The 20,282-nt window shown below is 42.2% G+C and overlaps 1 protein-coding gene and 1 non-coding gene across 3 annotated transcripts in view; both read right to left on the bottom strand.

Moving 5' to 3' along the window:
- LOC122799251 overlaps positions 1-20,282 on the bottom strand; it is a 191,980-nt gene that overhangs the window by 35,956 nt on the left and 135,742 nt on the right. The window lies entirely within an intron of this gene.
- LOC122800596 lies at positions 9,422-9,553 on the bottom strand. Its single transcript, XR_006364600.1, has one exon. It is a non-coding gene; the product is annotated as a U8 small nucleolar RNA (small nucleolar RNA).

The raw sequence follows: 20,282 nt of genomic DNA, 5'->3' as shown, positions 1-20,282 counted from the left end.
GAGAGTGCACCAGTTCCAAAGGAGTTGTGGCACCAAGAGTTATTGGGGCCGACAAGGAAGCCTCCACTGTTAGAGCTGAGACAGGGTGCACCAGAATGGACATTGGTACTGAAATCTCCGAAACCTGTGAGGAGGTCGGAGGAGGATAAACAGGTGAATATGCTGGGAAAGCTTCTGTTCCAAGAGGGAGGGAAGATCTAGTCAGGGTTAGTAAGCCTCTAGCTGCCAAACGCTTCTCCACAACCCTCACTACATCTTGTTCCGAGAGACTCCTGGCGGATCTGATGGACGCTGTCGATGGAGATTCTGGTAGTTCAATATATGGGCTGAATTGCTGCCCAAAAAAGGGTCATAAGATGGGGAATACCTTGTTTTGGCAAGGTACTCAAGCTTTGGAACCGCAGGTGTCATCATGGGTGGAGCCGTGTAAGTCATCTGTACCATGGCCGGGGATGGTACTGATGTTGGTACAAGAATAGGAGCCTGTGTCGTGATCAAGGTCGGCACCGAGAGAAAGGACAGAGACCCCAGTGCTGAAGCTGTCTGCGCTGACGGCATGGAAGAATTCTGGTGTCGACTCGGTTCCGAAGAGGATGGAGATGTCGGCACTGAGTGACTCCCTTTTTCTTTGTTTTTTAGCATCCTTGCATTTAGGAGGTGGTGAGACCTCTGTCACAGAGACAGCCTCCAAAAAGGGAGTTTTCAACATACCCTTCAAAATGAGTTTGTTCTTGCATTCAGCTAACGTACAGTTACTGAAAAAGTACAGTTTTGTACCTACCATAAATGTAGATGTCCGATAGATATGCAACTGCAGTCCTGACATATGGGTTGTCCTGCCTCAGGCAGCCCTTCGGTCAGCCGGATTCCAAAGTCTGGGTCCGGCATTGGCTGATGTCGCCTCCTCCCCGATGTCAGAGCAGCTGGGGTATAAAGGCATCAGCCGACGCCATCTTCTTCAGTGTTTCTTGCCCCAGATGCCAGGTGCCCTCCAAGGAAGGCTAAATTTTGTGAATGGATAAACAGAAAATCCAGAAATGCACAACAGTAATAAACAGATACACCATAACAGATATCCCCAGCTTATAGGGAAAAGGGGGGAAATGGACCCAAGGGAAAAAACAGAGGGGTAGGAGGGAGGGAAAACCTGTCTGCAGTTGCATATCTATCGGACATCTACATTTATGGTAGGTACAAAACTGTACTATGTCCTTCAAGAATGCAACTGCAGTCCTGACATATGGGTTGAATACCATAGCCAAGCTGGGGGTGGTAGGACTAAGCAAGAGATGGTGTAGCTAGAAGGCCCTGCAGGACTGCCGAAGCAAAGCCTGCACGGGATCTGGAGTATAATGGCAGGTTGTAGTGTTTGGTAAATGTATGCACGGAGCTCCATGTAGCAGCCTCTAAAATATCTTTTATAGCCACTCCTCTTAGAAAGGCTGTGGATGTGGCCATAGCTCTGGTGGAGTGTGGTCTAATATTGACTGGCACACTTTTTCCATGGAAAGAATAACAGAATCTGATGCAGTGTCCAATCCATTTTGAGATAGTTTGCTTGGTGACTGCCTTTCCTTGTGCCCTGGCAGCATAGGCTACGAACAGTTGGTCAGACTTCCTGGTAGACTTTGTTCTGTCCAAGTAGTAGCGTAGTTGCCTGTGAATGTCTAAAGTATGCAACAGCTTTTCCCCTTTGTTTTGAGGGTTAGGAAAGAAAGTAGGCAGGTGAATTGCTTGGTTTAGAACTGCCATGAGGGCCTGTATCTCCGAGACTCTTCTTGCTGAGGTGACTGCCAACAGGAAAACTGTTTTCCAAGATAGGAATTGCATTTCTGAAGATGTTGCTGGTTCAAAAGGAAGAAGAGTTAATTTTTCCAAGACGTAATTGAGGTCCCATGCAGGAATTGGTTGTTTCCTTGGAGGTTTGATATTCTTTATACCCCTTAGAAACTGTCTTAGCAAAGGATGCGAAAACACTGGTGGATCACAGTTGTAATGTGCTGAGATAGCTGAAGCGTGGATTTTGATGGAAGAGTATGAAAGACCACTGTGAAACATTTCTGCCAAGTATTCTAATATCAGAGGTATGCTCATCAGGGATGCATCCCGGCCCTTGTTGACATTCCAGATGGTGAATCTCTTCCATTTGGCCGATTAGGTTTTTCTGGTGGAAGGTCTGCGTGCCTCCAACAAAATTTCCTGAACTTCTTTGGAGAGGGAGTCATGGATCCCAGTCATGGAACTCTCCAAGCTGTCAGCTTTAAGGTTTGCAGCTTCGGATGAACAGTCTTGTAGTTGTGCTGAGTCAGGAGCTGAGGCCATTGAGGCAAGGGCCACGGTTTGGTGTGAATAATGCTCAGTAGCAGTGGGTACCAGTGTTGCCTTGGCCAGTCTGGAGCTATCAAGATTCCTCTTGGTTGTTCTGCCTTGATCTTCAGTAACACCTTGGTGATTAAAGGTAGGGGAGGGAATGCATAAATTGTTAGGGCATTCCAACTGAAGGAAAGAGCATCCATTTTCCAAGCTAGAGGATGGTAAATCCTTGTGCAAAACCTTTTCAGATGATGATTGAGAGGAGATGCAAAGAGGTCTATGTCTGGTCTTCCCCATGCAGTTGTTATTTGTGAGAAAACGCATGGGTGCAGCATCCATTCGTGTGGATTCAAGAAATTTCTGCTCAACCTGTCTGCCAGAACATTGTCCTTGCCCGGGACAAACTGGGATTGCAAGTAGATGTTCAGTTTCAGGGACTTTTCCCAAAGAGTCATTGTTAGTCTGCAGAGGGGGTAGGAATGAGTGCCCCCTTGTTTGTTTATGTACCACAAGACAGTGGTGTTGTCTGTCCTTATTAGCAGATGGCCTTGCTGAAGAGATTTTCCAAAGGCTTCTATTGCATGTATCACTGCCAACATCTCTTTTTAATTTATGTGTTGATGCCTTTCCATGGGAGTCCATTGCCCTTGAATGCATCTGCCATCCATGTGCGCCCCCCATCCATAGTCTGAGGCGTCTGTTGTAATAGTTTGACTTGTTGGAGCTTTGTTGAAAGGCATGCCTTCGTTTAAGTGACTTGCTTGAGCCCACCATAAAAATTCCCTTTGCAGGCATGGTATGAGAGGAATTATGTGTTCTAGGTTGTGGCTGTGTTGAGACCACAAGCTTTTGAGGTACCATTGTAGCTTTCTCATGTGTAGTCTTGCCAGAGGGATTAGAAGAATGCAAGATGCCATGAACCCCAGGGCCTGCAGGGTCTTCCTTGCGGTCAGGTGGGTTAGTTTTGCTAGGCTTTTGAAGTAGTCTGTCAAATGCTCTTGTTTCTCCTCTGTGAGAAAGGCCATTTGTAGCTGTGTGTTCAGCTTTGCTCCTAGAAAAATAATCTCTTGGGATGGCAGTATTCTTGATTTTTGAATGTTGACTGTGTATCCCAAAGCCTGTAGCAACTGAATGACATAATCCAAGTGTTTTGTCAAGGTTTGTTTGCTGTCTGCTTGTATGAGGCAGTCGTCCAGGTAAGGGTATATTTGAATCCCCTGGAGTCTGCAGTGTGCCACTACTGATGCCAGGCATTTTGTGAATACTCTGGGTGCAGTAGATAAGCCAAACGGCAATGCTGAGAATTGATAATGCTCTGTTCCTGCAAGAAATCTGAGGTATCTTCTGCAACTGTGTCTGATAGGGACATGCAGGTATGCCTCCTTGAGGTCCAGAGTAACCAGCCAAGACCCCTTGCCCAACATGGGAAGAAGTTGCTGTAACGTCAGCATCTTGAATTTTGGCACCATGAGAAAAGTATTTAGTACGGACAAGTCCAAAATAGGCCTCCATTGCTTTTCTTTTCTTGGAACAAGGAACAGTCTTGAGTAAAATCCTTTGCCTTGTTCCTGAGGAGGAACCTTCTCTATTGCTTTTATTTGTAACAGCTTTGAGACTTCCCTGAGTGCCTCTGCCCTTTGATTTTGTGGCAGGTTTGGCATGCCTTGTCCTGTTGGTAAAGTATGGAAGTGGAACTTGTAACCTCTGTCTATTATGTCCAGAATCCAATTGTCCTTTGTTATAATGTACCAGTTTCTTGAGAATAGAGATAATTTTCCACCTAAAGGTGCTTCTCTTTGAGCCTTGGTAGGCGGAGTGATAGGTAAGTCATTGTGATTGTCCCTGTGGTGCAGGTGAAGTACCTGTGCCACTTCTTTGATTTTGAGGTTGCCACTGGCGGCCCCTGTAGGAGCCTCGGTATTGCCCTCTACCTCGTGCACGCCTTTTCTTTCCCCTTTGATACTTGTCTGAGTCTGGAAAGGACCAATTCTTTGAAGGCCAATTCCTGCTGAATCTGGGTGGCTGAACCTGGAGGAAATCTTTTACTGTCTGTACTGATTTTGCCTTCTCCTCAATAGACTTTAACACACCCTGAGCATTAGCACCAAAAAGCTTCTGTTTATCCAGAGGTGCGTCCAGGAGCTTTACTTTAACATGATCCGGCAGTGGCTGCTCTTTCAACCAAGCATGTCTACGGATAACAGCCCCTGTCATAGCTGCCCTACATGAAGCCTCCAATGCATCATAACCACACTGAAGAAAATGGTTGCTAACCTGCTGAGAATTATGAACCAAATCCTGCAATGCCTTTCTATCTATAGGCTCAGGAGAGGCTAGCTTTTTCTGCAAATCATCCAGTAAATAATCCTGGTACTTAAACATATGAAAAAGGCAGTTACGTGACCTCATGGCAAGGGTGGTAGAGGTATAAACTTGTTTACCCCATCTCTCCAGGGACCTTGCTTCCCTGTCAGCTGGTAGTGGATTTTTGGCCGTGGAAGAAGCCACTCCTTTGGGGACCTGTGAAATAGTTTCTAGATCCACAGATTGGGCCTTAAAGAAATGCTTGTGAGTGTCAGGGACCCTGTAATATCTGTCTGGCTTGACAGGGGCAGGAGGGAGAGAATCAGGGGAAGCACTGGAGTCTGAGAATACATCATCCAGGACATCCAAAACTGGAGGGATAGCCAAAGGTCTGTGCTGGGGTAACTTGAGGAAGGTACGGAGCCTTTTCCTAGAATCAGAGAATTCCTGACCCTGCCACTTAAAATGTTCCCTCATGGAGTGGAGGACTTCACCGAAAGAAAAATCCTCCGGAGGAGAGGCAGAGGGAATTGATTACTCAGCATCAGAGTCTTCATAGGCTTGGAAGGATTCTTCTTGGGTATCTGAATGCTCTGAAACCCCAGAGGCTTCATCTGAAGAGAGGTTGTCGGCCTGCTCAGTTCTAGGCCTTTTTTCTGCAGGTGGCTGAGAACCTCTGTCTGGATGGGGCTGAGACCCCCTGATAAGAGAGATTAGATCTGCAGCAAGAGACATGATCTGTCTATCAGAAGAAGGGGCCTTTGAGGTAGGCTTAGGATGGGCCTTGGCCTGGCTGGCGGCCTTAGCACGTGCAAAGGCCTTGATGGACATGGATACAGGAGGCCTAGCTGCCCCACGTGCAGGGGTAACCTTGTCAACAGGAATGGTGTCGAGTAGATCGAGAACTTCGGTTTCTGGAGGAAAATCAACAACCGGCACCGGTGTAGTCTCCGAGACCGAAGAACGTGTTAATGCGGTGTCGTTGGCCTGGAGCGGTTGAATAATCGCTTCCGAAGGGACCGAAGCACTCGCGGGGGGCTTAGGAGTAGTATCGGTGGAAGACGCGGGCCGAGGGTGTCGGTCCCGGTCCATACGTTTTTTGGTAGTTTGTGCTGTCGGTTGTTCCGATGGCATGATGTAAGCATAGGATTCGCCAAAAAAGTTTTCGGCAAATTCTGCCCGGCACCTGAGAGTGCACTTATTAAAGCAAGCACAGGCAGCACAGGCCGAGACGTGGTCTGGGCCCAGGCAAGGGAGGCAGTAAGAATGGAAGTCCTTATGAGGTATTTGTTTACCACAAGACAAACAATTATTAACTTTCTCAATTAGTTCTGACATCGGCTGAGGCAAGAAAAAATGTTCCCCAATGGGGTACTTAGCTTTTTAGATGACTTCGGTAACTGAAAACACAGGAGCTGACCGACCGGCACTTGTGAACTGCTTCTGCTTCGGGCACCGCGTGGCAAGAAAGACTGAAGAAGATGGCGTCGGCTGATGCCTTTATACCCCAGCCGCTCTGACGTCAGGGAGGAGGCGACATCAGCCGACGCCGGACCCAGACTTTGGAATCCGGCCGACCGAAGGGCTGCCTGAGGCAGGACAACCCATATGTCAGGACTGCAGTTGCATTCTTGAAGGACATCAGAGGAAACATTACAAGACACGTTAAGATGTTCAATGTCCAAACAATAAACACACTGGGTGTGACCGTCTGAGTTGGGCATCTTATGCCCACACTTATCACACTACTTGAAACCTAGTTTCACTTTATCAGACATTATGAAAAAGAAATCACACAAACACTATATTCCTAAATACAACTATAAACTACCAAAAAAACAACAGCTATAGTAGAGTAGAAGAGTTTTTTTTTTTTTTGAGATAGAAGGAAGGAGTACCAACAATGGTACTAAGAAATACCAAAAAGTGGTAAGGGAAAGGGCCTACCAGAGGTAGGGGAGAGGGATAGTACCAACGATGCTATGAAAAGAACTACCGAAGGTAGAGGGTAGGGTTTAGTATAGAATTTAAAGACAAAAGAGATAACCTTAAGGAAAACTAAAGAAAGGTAATTATATATGATAAACCACAAAAACACTACACTTAGCTTGAGAGAAAGGCTTGGCACGTCTGACAAGGAACGCGGTAAACGAGAACTGAAGAGACTATGAGAGGGGCACTGTGGGTAGGACTTAGCTGAGAATTTTTTTCGGGCACGAGCTTGGTAAGTCCTATCAGTAAGGAATGAATGAAGATTTACAACATCAGATGCAACTTTGTCCATCAGTATATTCTTGGGCTTTTATTGTCTAGTCATACCAAAAAGAAGTTATGTCTTACCATAACATTCCATCTGTGTTGTTGATCTTCTTCCATTCATCACTGATGGGTTTGGTTCCAAGCCCCTCGGAACTGTGTCGGCCTAATACCAAGCTCGCGTACACCAAAAACTCTGGAGCTAAGTTGCTACCCACAATGCCCTTCTCCCTGTTACCTCAGATCAAGTTTGCATAAGATACATAGAAGTAAAGCAGAGGCCATTTCTGTGCAAAAACCCTGAAAACACCACAAGGACCCATGAGATTCACCATAAGCCTTTGGTGGGGGACGGAGGGTGGGATGTGATGAATGGAAGAAGATCAGCAACACAGATGGAACGTTATGGTAAGACACAACTTCTTTATCTGATGTTGTTAATCTTCTTCCCATTCATCTCTGATGGGACAGAATCCCAAGCTACCTGAGAAACCTGGGTGGCCCATATGGAAGAACATTCCTGAGCACCATTGAGCCGAAGGCTGCTCTTCCCCTGGTGACCATATCCAACTTGTAATGTTTGATGAAAGTGTGAGGTTTAGCCCAAACGGCTGCTGCGCAAATGTCATCCATAGAAGCTCTGGAGTGAAAAGCACCAGAAGTTGCTATAGCTCTAGTTGAATGTGCTTTGATAGTGTGAGGTTTAGGTTCATTTGTACATGAATATTAAAAAACAATACAATCTCTGAGCCACTTTGATAAAGTCACTTTTGATACAGCATATCCCATTTTTGGGCCAGAGAAGGAAATGAAAAGTTGATCTGACTTGCAGATAGATTTAGTCCTGTCTAAGTAAAAATGTAGTTGCCTATGTACGTCCAATGAGTGTAGACAGTATTCTCCTTTATTGGAATAGTTTGGGAAAAACACTGGGAGTTCAATGGATTGGTTCACAGAGAAATCAGAAATCACTTTGGGAAGAAAAGATGGATTAGTACATAGTGATACTCTGTCTTTATGAAAAATTAAGTATGGTCTCTTGATGCATAAGGCTTGTAATTCTGATATCCTTCTAGCTGCTGTGACAGCTACTAAAAATAGAGATTTCTTTGACAGGAATTTGAGATCACATTTTGCAGCAGGCTCAAAAGGGGGTAAAGAGAGAGACTGTAGTACTAGGGAGAGATTCCATGCCTCTAATGGACACCTGACTGGAGGTCTGCTATGAAACACTCCTTTGAGAAAGGTCTTGCATAGGTGGGTGAAGATAAGTGGAGTACTCTCTAATCCGTTATGAAAGTTGGAAATAGCTGATAAATGGACTTGTATGTTAAAAGCTGATGCTCCCATCTCAAAAAACTCAGAAAGGTATTGAAGTATAACACAGACAGGAGCTGAGAAGGGATCTAGCATCCGTTCTTCTGACCAAAGAGCAAACCTTTTCCATTTATTTCTGTAAAGTTTTCTGGTGGATGGCTTATGGGAGGCCAGAATTATATCACGAACAGGTGAGAAAAGAGTTTCCTGCCTGGCGACTAACAGAAGTGGAGAAACCAAGCTGTCAGCTTGAGAGTGGACAGATTTGGGAGAGTCAACACTTGGAGGTGAGAAATTAAGTCTGGGCGAGTGCCCAGGATCCATGGAGGTTGTAACAGGTGAGGCCGGAGGAAGGGGAACCACACTTGACCAAGCCAGAATGAGGCAATGAGGATCACCTTGCATCTCAACCAAACTGCTTTCTTTAAAAATAGGGGTATCAAGGGAATTGGAGGATAAGCATAGAGGAGACCCGTGGGCCAGTCGTGAGTCAGAGCATCTCTCAGGGACTCCCCCTCTGGGGGAAAGAGGGCAAAAAAGCTGCTGCATTTGTTGTTCGAAGGGGAGGCGAAGAGGTCGCAGCAAGGCTGCCCCCAACGGCTGAAAATTTCTGCTGTCACCTTTGGATTGAGAGATGCCGGGATATGCATTGCTAGTTAGATAAAATAATGCTAAACGAGTGAGATTAGGGGAAAAAAAGGTTAAAAAATACACAGTTTTCAATAAAATAGAACACTTAGCTGGAGAGCTCGTTGAAACGCTGCTATATGGCTATGTGGCAAACGAGATCTGAGGTAACAGGAAGAAGGGCATTGTGGGTGGCAGCTTAACTCGAGAATTTTTGGTGTACGCGAGCTTGGTATTAGGCCGACACAGTTCCAAGGGGCTTGGAACCGAACCCATCAGTGATGAATGGGAAGAAGATTAACAACATCAGATCCATTTGTTACTGGTGTGTTTGTGCTGCATGCTCATACGTACATGTATTTCAGGCATGGAGAATAATGCCCTTCTAGCCTTCCAATATACTAAAACAGTTATTCCCATAAGTGTCCAGGTTGTGGTTAAAAATATCTAAACTATTGCTTGCTGTACTGCAATTTGGTAGTCTATTCATTACATCAGCTACTCTCTCAGAGAATCAGTTAGTACACCTCATTCCTATATAATGTTCTACACAGGTTGTCTGATGATTTTCTATTACTTTTTAATAACCCCCCCCCAAAATAAAATCAAACTGTGGTACCATAGAGATTGCTGCACTCTACATACATGAATAGTTTAATCACAACCGCATTAACCCAAATCATCACATTCCACTTCTCCGAAAGCAGAAACAGGCAAGGATTAACCTCACTGAAATGCCAACCCCATGAATTCTCTAAATGCAGTCCTGAAATCCAGCACATTCTCCAAAACAGTCACCTCATGAAAATCACATTTATCCTCCCACACATCATGAAAGAAGTCTAAGGGTCCCCTCACCCTGTGGCCATAAAGTAGCTTAAGTGGTGAAAAATCTGTGACTTCCTTTTATATGTCTGCTACTGATCTTCAGCTTTGCTCCCAGTCACTGGCCTGTTCATTCTGCAAGAGCTACCATTGTCAAGGGTTGGGGCTATCAGAGGAGTGGACATTAAACTGCAGACATGTTTTTTGTTTGGCTTAAGGCTCCAACACCTCCTAAGTGCTGGTTGCAGGCTTGCTCTGTGTAGGCTTTACATGGGACACTGTGAGGAGAGCATTCCCAGCTCTGTGGTGATTTGCCTATTTGGGGACCCAAACTCCCCCAGCATGTAATGCTGTGCACTGCATCTGTGATGATACTTCCCATACTTCTTAACCTCTTATGCAAGAAATTTGGACAAAGCCTGAAATAATGGTGGGACAAAGATCCAAAAATAGAGGACAAAGCCTGAAATAATGGTGGGACAAAGATCCAAAAATAGAGGCTGATTTTAAATATTACTCTCATAAACATAAAAAAGTTGCAAGAATAACAGGTTTTGTGTTAGCATGTATTTTTGAAGGATATGAAGTCTGAAACTCAAATGTATGTCATTATTTCAAAAGTAAAATCCAAAAAACAGGAAAACCTCACCAAAGCCAACCACTTATGACAGCCAGCAGCAAAAAAATCCATAAAAAGCAGTTGCCACCAGTAAGATAAATCATTTATTTGTCTCTAATACAAAACTGTAGTTAAAAACAGCAAGTAAAATCAAAAACAATGTGAGCGCTTTTGTGTTATTACCCTTCTTCAGACAATACATTACAAATAAAGGCAACCATTTAAAATGATGACCAATCACTATTCAGTACTGAACCCGCCATTTTCTATGGGCGTGCTTAATAGGAATGATCTCATTGAGGCCAGGCAAACTATGGGCTGTCAATTCTATAATCCACCTAGTTTCTTCAATTTCAGTTCTGTTTACTGTATCGCCCCCTCTGTTCCCTTTCATTATAGTCCTTATAACCATAAACTTAAAATGATGTCCTACACATGGTGAAATATGCCTAAAATGAGCATTGTGTTCATTTTTCAGCCTGATGGCTAACATGATTCAGTATCCTAGTCTTTAACATACAATTTGTTTTTCCTATATATTAACTATTACAAGATTGGCATGTAGCTAAATAAATAACATCCATAGATCTACAGTTGGCATTCACTTTGAAACGATAATTTCTTCCTGTACTAGGGTGAACAAAATCAGTGTGTGGATTTATATAGCAACATGCCTTACAGGAACCACATGGTCTAGTCCCTTTCCTTTCCTCTATATGTCTATGTACGTACCTACCTTCACTACCCAACAGATCTTTCAAGGTCTTATTTCTCCTGAAACCAAAAGATGGCTTATTGCCAGCTGCTGTTCTCATTTTCTCATCAGTGGCTAAGATCTTCCAGTTATTCATAATTATTCACAGACACCATGTATGTTGCTACTATAAGTAAGCATACATCTCAGACCTTTATCTTGTGATTTCTTATTTAAACTTTTCAGGCTATCCTCTTTCCCTGGACTTCAGCCATGGGCTCATTCTATCCTGCCTATACTTCTTATGCCTAGCAAAGGTCTGTGCCACATTTTGCCCCTCTGAATAAAGTTACCTTTTAGTTGTTCCATTTTCATTGTGAAATCCTCATCCTCTGTGCATAATCTCAAAATTCTACCTAACTGGCCATCGATGTTATTAAAAGTATAGCAGGGATGCATACTATCCCTTGCCAACAGGCTGTTCTTCCAGCAATCTTTCCTATGGAGTGTAGATTTTACTTGCTGTTTTAACTGCAGTTTTGTATTAGAGATGAATAAATACTTTCTCTTACTGGTGGCAAATGCTTTTTATGGATTTGTTGCTGCTGTATGTCATTATTTAGTGACGTGTGTCCTCAGTGATTTGCCAGAAAAACATAAATGTTATGACGAACAGACCAAAATATTAGGAAAAAATCTGGACATTCTTTGAAAATCTGGATAGGTGAGAGGTATGCACACACCACCCTGTGCTCCCCCACCAACAAGGCATGGTGTGCACTTATTATGATCTTCAGTATCACTACCAGAGACACAGTAGATGCAGTCTTCCCAAACATGTCCCTCATCCCTCCCACCTGAGAAAGGTGAGCAGGCATAGTCTCTTCACTCCTCCCCACACTTGTTCCTCCATTTCTGGGACTACTACTTGAACTTCAGTCACCTGGGCCATATGCAGGGCTTCATCCCTCTACATCATAGGCCTAACAAACCTGTGTATTCTTGGGGTGACTCTCTGTATGCAAACAGAAGATGATGCTTACACTTCTCCCACTCCCACTTAAACTGGCCTATGAATACTCTTAGCATGTTCTTAAGAGTTAAACCTCCCCACCAAACCATTTGTTTTGGGATGTTAGGGAGTACTTTTTAACTGATCCATACAACACTGCGTCCACACACAGGTCATTACGGCTGACATGAAGTTAGTGTAGATCAGTATGCACGTATAGTTTTAGGAAGCCTTCCATGGGCTTACACATGTGTATAAATACTGAACATGTGCAAGCCAGACTGCCATTTTCTAGGGAGCTGTTGAGATATAAGCATGCATGTATGTAATGGTCTGTCAGTTAATCAGTTCATTTATATTTCATGTTGCTGCTATCTGTCCTGATGTGTTGCTACGCCGCCTGTTTGTCTTGAATCATAACATAGGATGAGAGACATGGTGTCAGAAAGGGATCTAGAATCAAGGCCAAGAGGCATTCAGTTAATCTTGAAGGAATATAGAGGAATGGATCATCCCTACTGCATGTACAATTCACAAAACAGGTCAGAAATTAATTCCAGATACTAAAACTTGCTTAAATGATTTCTTACTCAAAGAATATAAAATGAAGCACTCAGAATGATTTTCTAGTTAAATGAAATGTCCGAAGCTGTGACATATTGATAAAAATATTCAAAATAGTTACTAAAATGTTTGAAACAATGTCTGAATCACATAAAATGTATAAAACAATGAAAATTACTGCATTTTTTTCTTTATGTGCTATGTCTTTGCATGAATTCAAGCTATTCAATATATCCAAAGTATACAAAGTGTTCGCAAGTTTGTGCAGTATTACAGTGCAGTTATTTCACAAAATACAGCCATTTCAGACCATATTTTGCAAATTACAGTACTTTGAAGAGTTTATTGTGCATTTGAATGTTACTACATGTACCTGGTGTGTATGCATGTTTGTATATAATTACAAGGGCAATATTTGCAGTGTGTTTAAGCATACTTTGTTGGCATGGCTGAAGGTTTCGGAAACCTGGTCCACTTGTACTTGATACTGATATTGCAGAGAGCTGGAGAGTGCTTGAGCAAGAGTATGATGTTTTTATACAAGCTGCATTTTCTGACAAAGATGCACCTACAAAGGTATTTATTCTGCTTAATTTAGCTGGTTCAGAAGTCTTAGAAGGAGAGCGTTCATTTGTGTATGCACCTGTTGTTTGCAGGGGAGAGGGAACACTGCCATATAATGGTACCGGCTGAATTAAGGGAAGACCCTGAGTGCTTAAAATGTAAATTTAGAGAAATGTGTAACCCCCAAATGGATATTACGATGGAAAGGCATTTATTTTACACAAGGGATCAAAAGCCTGGGAAATCTTTTGCAGCGTATATAACTGACTTGAAAAACAAAGCTAAAAAGCTAAAACTTGCAGATTTGGTGACTTAAGGGATGAGATGATAAAAGACATACATGTGTGGTATTAAAGATTATGCTGTGAGAAAGATTTTGCTTTGAGACAGTGATTTAACTTTGAATAAGGCCATTGAGATTTGCCAAATATATGAGCTCACAGAAAAGCACACAAATATGCTTACAAATGAGAAATGCATGCTTCCAGTACCTTCTGAAGCTAATGTTGAGAGTATGCAGCACATGATTAAAGGAAACAGGCAAAAGCACATGGGAGTGTTGCAGGACCTGCAGCAACCCCCTGGTAAACCCCGTAGCTTTCTAGCATATTCCAGAGCATACACAGTCTCAGTGAAGCGCAAGGGTGAGTCAGCAAACTCAAACCATGTGCCCTCATCTAGCCTCATAGTCAACTGTTGTAACTGTGGTGGCAGTCGTGTATCTAAAACAGAAAAGTGCTTAGCTTTTGGTCAGCAATGCCACAGTTTTAAAAAGTGGAATCATTTCCAAAGATTTTGTAAATCAAAAGAGGCTCATTCTTTTATTAAAATAGAACATTCAAGGAGACAAGTTGATCACTTAGAAAGCTGTGACCTTACTTTTTATGTTGACGGTGTGTCTGTGCTTAATGAAACAGTCAATGCAGTAGATTTATGGGAAAAGAATGAAATATTTTATACTGTTTGGATAAATGCAAGACCCATAGAGCTCAAAGATCATACATGTTCAAAGTGCAATGTTATGTCAGCAGAAACATTTGCTAGAGTATGTGCTGGTAAGAAGTTTGATTTAGCAAAGTGTAAGAAGCTTGTTGCTTATGGTGGTGAAGAAATTCAAACTGAAGGTTCAGTACTGCTTTCATGTTACTCTGCTGGGAACAGCTATGACTTGCAATTTTACATAGTCAAAAGGCACATGCAGTCATTATTAGGCCTCAGAGACAGTTTGAAAATGGGAGTACTTTCATTTAACAAGGAAGTCCACCAAGTAAGCTTAAAAGACCACTGTTCTAACTTTGCCCAGTCTATTTTCTCTACCTATGCTGATCTTTTCGAAGACAAACTAAGCAAGTTCCTAGTTGTGTACTCCATGAAGTTAGATCCTGAAGTCAGCCTAGATGTCAGACCAGCCTGGAAAGTTCCAGTAGCTATGCAGAACAGAGTCAAAGCCGAGCTAGATAAAATGGTGCAGCAAGATGTGATTTGTCCAGTTGACGAACTGACTGAATAGGTATCTCAGATGATATCAGAATATGCACGGATTCAAGAGATTTGAACAAAGCACTGAAAAGACCTCATCATCCAATGCATACAGTTGAAGAAGTCACTGCTCTTATGCCAAATCCCAATGTTTTTTCTGTTTTGGATGCAAAGAGTTCATTTTGGCAAATTTTGCCTGACCAAAAATCCTGATTGCTAACCACTTTTGGTACTCCTTTTGGCAGGTACAGATGTTTGAGAATGGCATTTGGGATAAATTCTGCCAGTGAAGTCTTCCAGCACGCCACGGAACAAATTTTTTCTGGTTATCCATGTGCTGTTACAGTAGATGATATTCTAGTATGAGGTAATGGTGAAGCTAAGCATGACAGAAACCTTAAGAAACTTCTAGAAAGAGCATGTGAAGTGAATCTTAAGAAGTGCAAATTCAGGCTATGAGAATTACTTCTGTTGGTCATTTGTTTACCAGTTCAGGCTTACAACCAGATCCTTCTGAGCAAACAGCAATTCTTGAGATGCCAGCTCCAGACAATGTTCAAGTCTTACAACGTTTTCTTGACCTGGCTAACTATCTAGGCAAGTTCATTCCAGACTTGAGCCAACTTTCAGCACCACTCAGAGTTGAAATGCAAAGATGTATCCTGGTCCGGGTCAGAACAACACCAAAGAGCATATGATGTCATGAGACAGAGAATTGCCAGTTCACCAACTCTCAGATACTAGGACGTTCACAAACCAGTTACTCTTTCTTGTGATGTTTCAAAGTTTGGTCTTGGTGCAGTCCTTCTTCAAGAGGGTAGACCAGTAGCCTATGTGTCCAGAACCCTAACCCACACTGAGATACAGTATGTGCATACTGAGAAAGAACTCTCGGCAATTGTGTTTGCATGTTCGAAGTTCCATGATTACATTTATGGCTGTCCAATTCAAATCGAAATAGATCACCAACCTCTAGTCGCTATTTTGAGAAAGCCTATGTATACAGTTCCTGCCAGACTGCAACGCATGCTGTTGAAATTGCAACAGTACAATTTCAATCTTGTCTACAAAGGCAAACTTCTTTATCTTGCTGATACATTATCCAGATTGCGCAGACTTACCACTGAAGAACATGAAAATGAGAAACTTGATTTTGAAGTCAAGGAACTGAGAAATTTTATTTTTCTACACACCTTGCTGAGCTTAGAAGTCACACAGCCTCAGATCCAATACTTCAGAAGCTCAACCACTTTATCAGTTCAGGATGACCTTCAAAGCAATCTTGTTTACCAGTATAAGTGCAACCTTATTTTTCATACAGAGATGAAATTTTGTCAGATAATGGTTTCATCATGAAAGATCCAAAAGTGATTGTTCCAAAATCTTTGCATCATGGCCACCCAGGAACTGATTCTACAAAAAGAAGGGGAAGAGGACTAGAATTTTGGCCTTCTATGTCAAAGTATATCAAAACAGTACTTTCATCTTGTTCTGTATGTAATAGTACTAAGCTACATCAACAGAAAGAACCACTTCAGCTAAACCAAATTCATGAACTACTTTGGTCAACAGTAGCTACAGACATTTTTGAATGGAATGGTCAGCATTACTTGGTGTTATTAGACTCTTATTCAAATTGGTTCAAGATTGACCTACTTCCTAATCTTGCATCCAGTACTGTCATTACTAAGTTGAAGCATCATTTTACAGTCCATGGTAGTCCGCACAAAGTTATTTTTGACAATGGTACACAGTTTACAAGCCAGCAGTTCAAGAGATTTGCTGAAGAGTAGGACTTTATTCCTGTTATGAGTAGCCCTGAGTACCCACAGTCAAATGATTTGGCAGAACATGCAGTGCAAATTGTGAAACAGTTATTGGAGAAGTCAAAATGAGACAATAGAGATGTTTTTCTAAATGTCCTGAATCTCAGAAATATTCCTCATGACAAACATCTTGGTTCACCTGCACAAAGGTTTTTGTTGAGACAAACCAGAACAAAACTACCAATTAGTAGCCATATGTTGATTCCCTGTGTTAAGAAAAACAAAGCAGTGAGAGCTCATCTTATGAAAAGACATTTGTCCTAGATGTCCTATTATAAGTCCAGCAAACCGCTCAATCCATTACAAGAAGGAGAGATAGTAAGGATGCAGACATCCAAAGGTTTTGATCAGATCGGAGTCATGAAAACTGTATGTCCAGAGCCAAGATCGTACATTGTGGAATCACGAGGGGTAGAATTTAGGTGGAATTAGAAACATTTTGTACCAGTGTCTGAGCCTGTATTGGAGCATCTTACCTGTGGAAAAAGATTCTAGATCTCAGAGTAAGTCATCCACTGTTCCAGTTCCAGAGGACATTCCAGCAAATATCCACATACCTGAAAAGACTCCCGAGATTCCTGAAACAGATTGTTCACCAATGACTGTCCGTGTTGCTAAACCCAGTCCTAATTGCTATATCACTAGATCAGGTCACATTTCCAGACCATGTTCCAGACACACAGCAACTTGGACATGAATGTTGTCTTTATTTCTCAGTGTGTCTATAACTGCATGTCTTTTTCAGATGTCATTTTATTGTGGGCAATTCACTACAGGGATTATCTAGATCAGTATGTATGTATACCTTTAAGAAGCTTTCCATGGCATTGTACATGTGTATAAATACTAAGCACATGCAAGCCAGACTGCCATTTTGTAGAGAGCTGTTGAGATGTAAGCATGCGTGTATGTAATGGTCTGTCAGTTAATCATTTTGTTTATATTTTATGTTGCTGCTATCCATCCTGATGTGTTCCTATTTAATAAAGCATATAAATAAACTACCCTGCCTGTTCGTCTTGAATCATAACATAGGATGAGTGACAGCTTCTTTCTGCATAAGTATTTCCTGTGGAAAACTACCCTGGTGAAGATTAGTATAATTGGATTTGCCACCTTTTCTGCCTCTGTAAAGGATAAAGCCTCCACCTTAGTGTACCTAGTATCATAACCTACATCCACCAAGGTATACCTGTCACATATGTTGCCTAAAGTTCTAAAAAACTCACATCCATGGCTACTCCAATAGCAGGTAAAGTTATAAAAGTGGCTTTAAGATTGTTTCCTTCATTGCATTCGTTTGGTACTGTTTACATCTTATATTACCCCCTCGCATATTTCCTAGTATGTGTCTAATAAAAGTTTTGAATAAGCTTCCTTTCACTACATGTCATGCCTTGATGGCCTGAAAAAGCAATATCGTGGACTGTGGGAACTACCAGCTGCTGGAAATTACTTCTCTGCTAGTCCTTACTTCAGGAGTTCATCCTCCATATAATAACACCTTGTCCCAGCATACAGACTTCCTCTGTCCTTGAGAGAAAGAAGCCTCTTTGGTCACCTCTCTCAAGTTTTGTAATGTGGAATCTGACAGCTGTGTCTATCTAAGCTCTCTGTGTTTGTCCCCGGCTTCCATTTCAAAGAAAGTCTAGTATCTTTTCACAATGCTCAGCTTTAGGTTTACTGCTACTAACCATTTTTTGGGTTCTGGTGTATGTGTCATGAGACATTTCCCTGCAAGCTACAATGCCGTAACCAGAAGCCTGAACCCGAACCACCACTTCCCCATTGAGGAGTATAGTGGAAAAGCAAACTCGCTGTGGTGTTAACAATTGGCCAGCCACACAGCACATAATTATGATCCCTACATGGCTGTGTGATGCCTATCACTGCCACCAATATGTAATGGCCACCAATATGTGTCATCCCCATGCTGGGCCAGTAATCAAGGAGCCTGAATCCTCACCACTGACAGTGGAAAGGGACATCCACTTGGAATACAAATGGATACCCTCAGTATTTCCAGATGCAGACCTCTCTGCATCAAGTAGTTTCCCTTAAGAGCACACAGGGGACACACACAGCCCAGGGTCTGGATGTCTCTTTATCTGTCTCCCTGCAGGTCCCCAATAAGGCTCTCCACAGGTACAGCTGTAGGGTTAGGTCCTCAACAGAGTGTCCAAGCCAAATCCTCCAGCACCCTCTCTATAAACCCAGTGCTTTATGTCCCTGCCCCAAGTAGCTGACACACACACACACACACACACACACACACACACACACTTTTTAAGAGTTAATTTTCACACACACACATGGGAAAAGCTGGCCCAGATATTACCCGCTCTACTAACTTTGCCCAGACTACAAGGTAGTTATCACTGCCACCAGTCAGTTACTATAAGGCTATTAAAAGGGTATCCAATTATACTGTGTAATATTAATACTAAGAGAAATGGTAGTAGTTTACCAAGATGACTAGGCCTTCTGGAGTGGCCCACACAGTGTCACCAAATAATACTACTCTCAAAGGATAGATACTTTCTACAAGGATCATCCGCAATAAAAGTTTTAAATATATTTAATAAACAATAAAAAGAGCATGAAATACTGGATATATGTTAACAGTAAACCACAGAGTTCCAATCACAGGAAATATTGAAAAGAACATTGATGGACAGACTCAGACAAATAAAGAAAATCAGTATCTAAACTAAGCTTCACTATATTCCTGACTGAATCTAAAATAATTTTACTGTTCCCTAGTTAAGTTACTATCACAAGGCAAGATACTTTGGGTGAGGGTTTTTCTAGTCAGGCTTCCCAAAGAGAATACTCAATACTCTGAGATTTTTCTTTGTAATATCTAAAATATAATTTTCAAGAAGGTTGGCAGAATGCCCTCATCTGGTCACCTGACTCTAGGTTCTCACAGTATTCCCCTTTGAAGCTGAGACAGGAAGTTAGCACAGATGGCTATAATACACATCTGAATGTTTATGGCAGTGCCTGGGGCCTCTCATCTTTTTATTGAGCTAATGGACAAAGGCTCTTCTCCAGACCCAGCGACTCTGGTCATTTTCAGCACTGTGAGGTGCATTTTAGTGGCTTAACAGCTCATTTACATTTCCTTTATTTTTCCTAAAGTTAACCTCTGCTGTGCCAGTATCCTCTATTTAAACATATACATTTAATTCAGCTACAATAATACATGTACATTTCTCTTCATTTCAGCAGGGTGCACAGTTGATACATTTTAACACAATTAACACAAGCAAAGTTCACAAATACATTTTCAGAAGAAGCATTTCTACAAATCAGCTTGATATACAAATGGCATATAATTATTTGCAAAATTCCAGCTAGCTGTGCTGGCACAATTCATACATCCACTGCCCTGCATCTCCCTGGCATGGTTGGCAGTACCTCCTATCATCTCAGGCTGTATTATAACAACAGAGACAGGCTTATCTAAATGGCTACACAACTATATTATAACAAGAGAGACAGCCTTACTAGATGTCTAATGAGGCTGTCTCTGTTTTTATAATAAAGCTTGTAGCCATTTAGACGAGGCTGTCTCCGTTGTTACAATACAGCCATGTAGACATTTAGGGATCATAGAAGTGTGCTGTGTATCTGGCTGATTTTTAACATCATAGCGAGTTTGCTTTTCCACCAAACTGCTTTACAGGGAAGCAGTGGTTCAGTCTTCTGATTATGGGGTCATAGCTTCCGGGGAAACATCTCGCGACCTACACTCCGGACCCCCATTGTTTTTCAAGTAGCCACTTCCATAGGAAGCCTGTTAACTTTGACATCTGTTGTTCAGATTAATGCTTGCTGCTATTACTGTCTAGCTGTTTTCCACATCACCAGTTTCTA

The sequence above is a fragment of the Protopterus annectens genome, chromosome 4.part0 (genome assembly GCF_019279795.1).
Source record: "Protopterus annectens isolate FY-2018-M chromosome 4.part0, PAN1.0, whole genome shotgun sequence".
NCBI classification, from domain to species: Eukaryota; Metazoa; Chordata; order Ceratodontiformes; family Protopteridae; genus Protopterus; species Protopterus annectens.
This window is presented reverse-complemented; position numbering and strand designations above follow the sequence as displayed.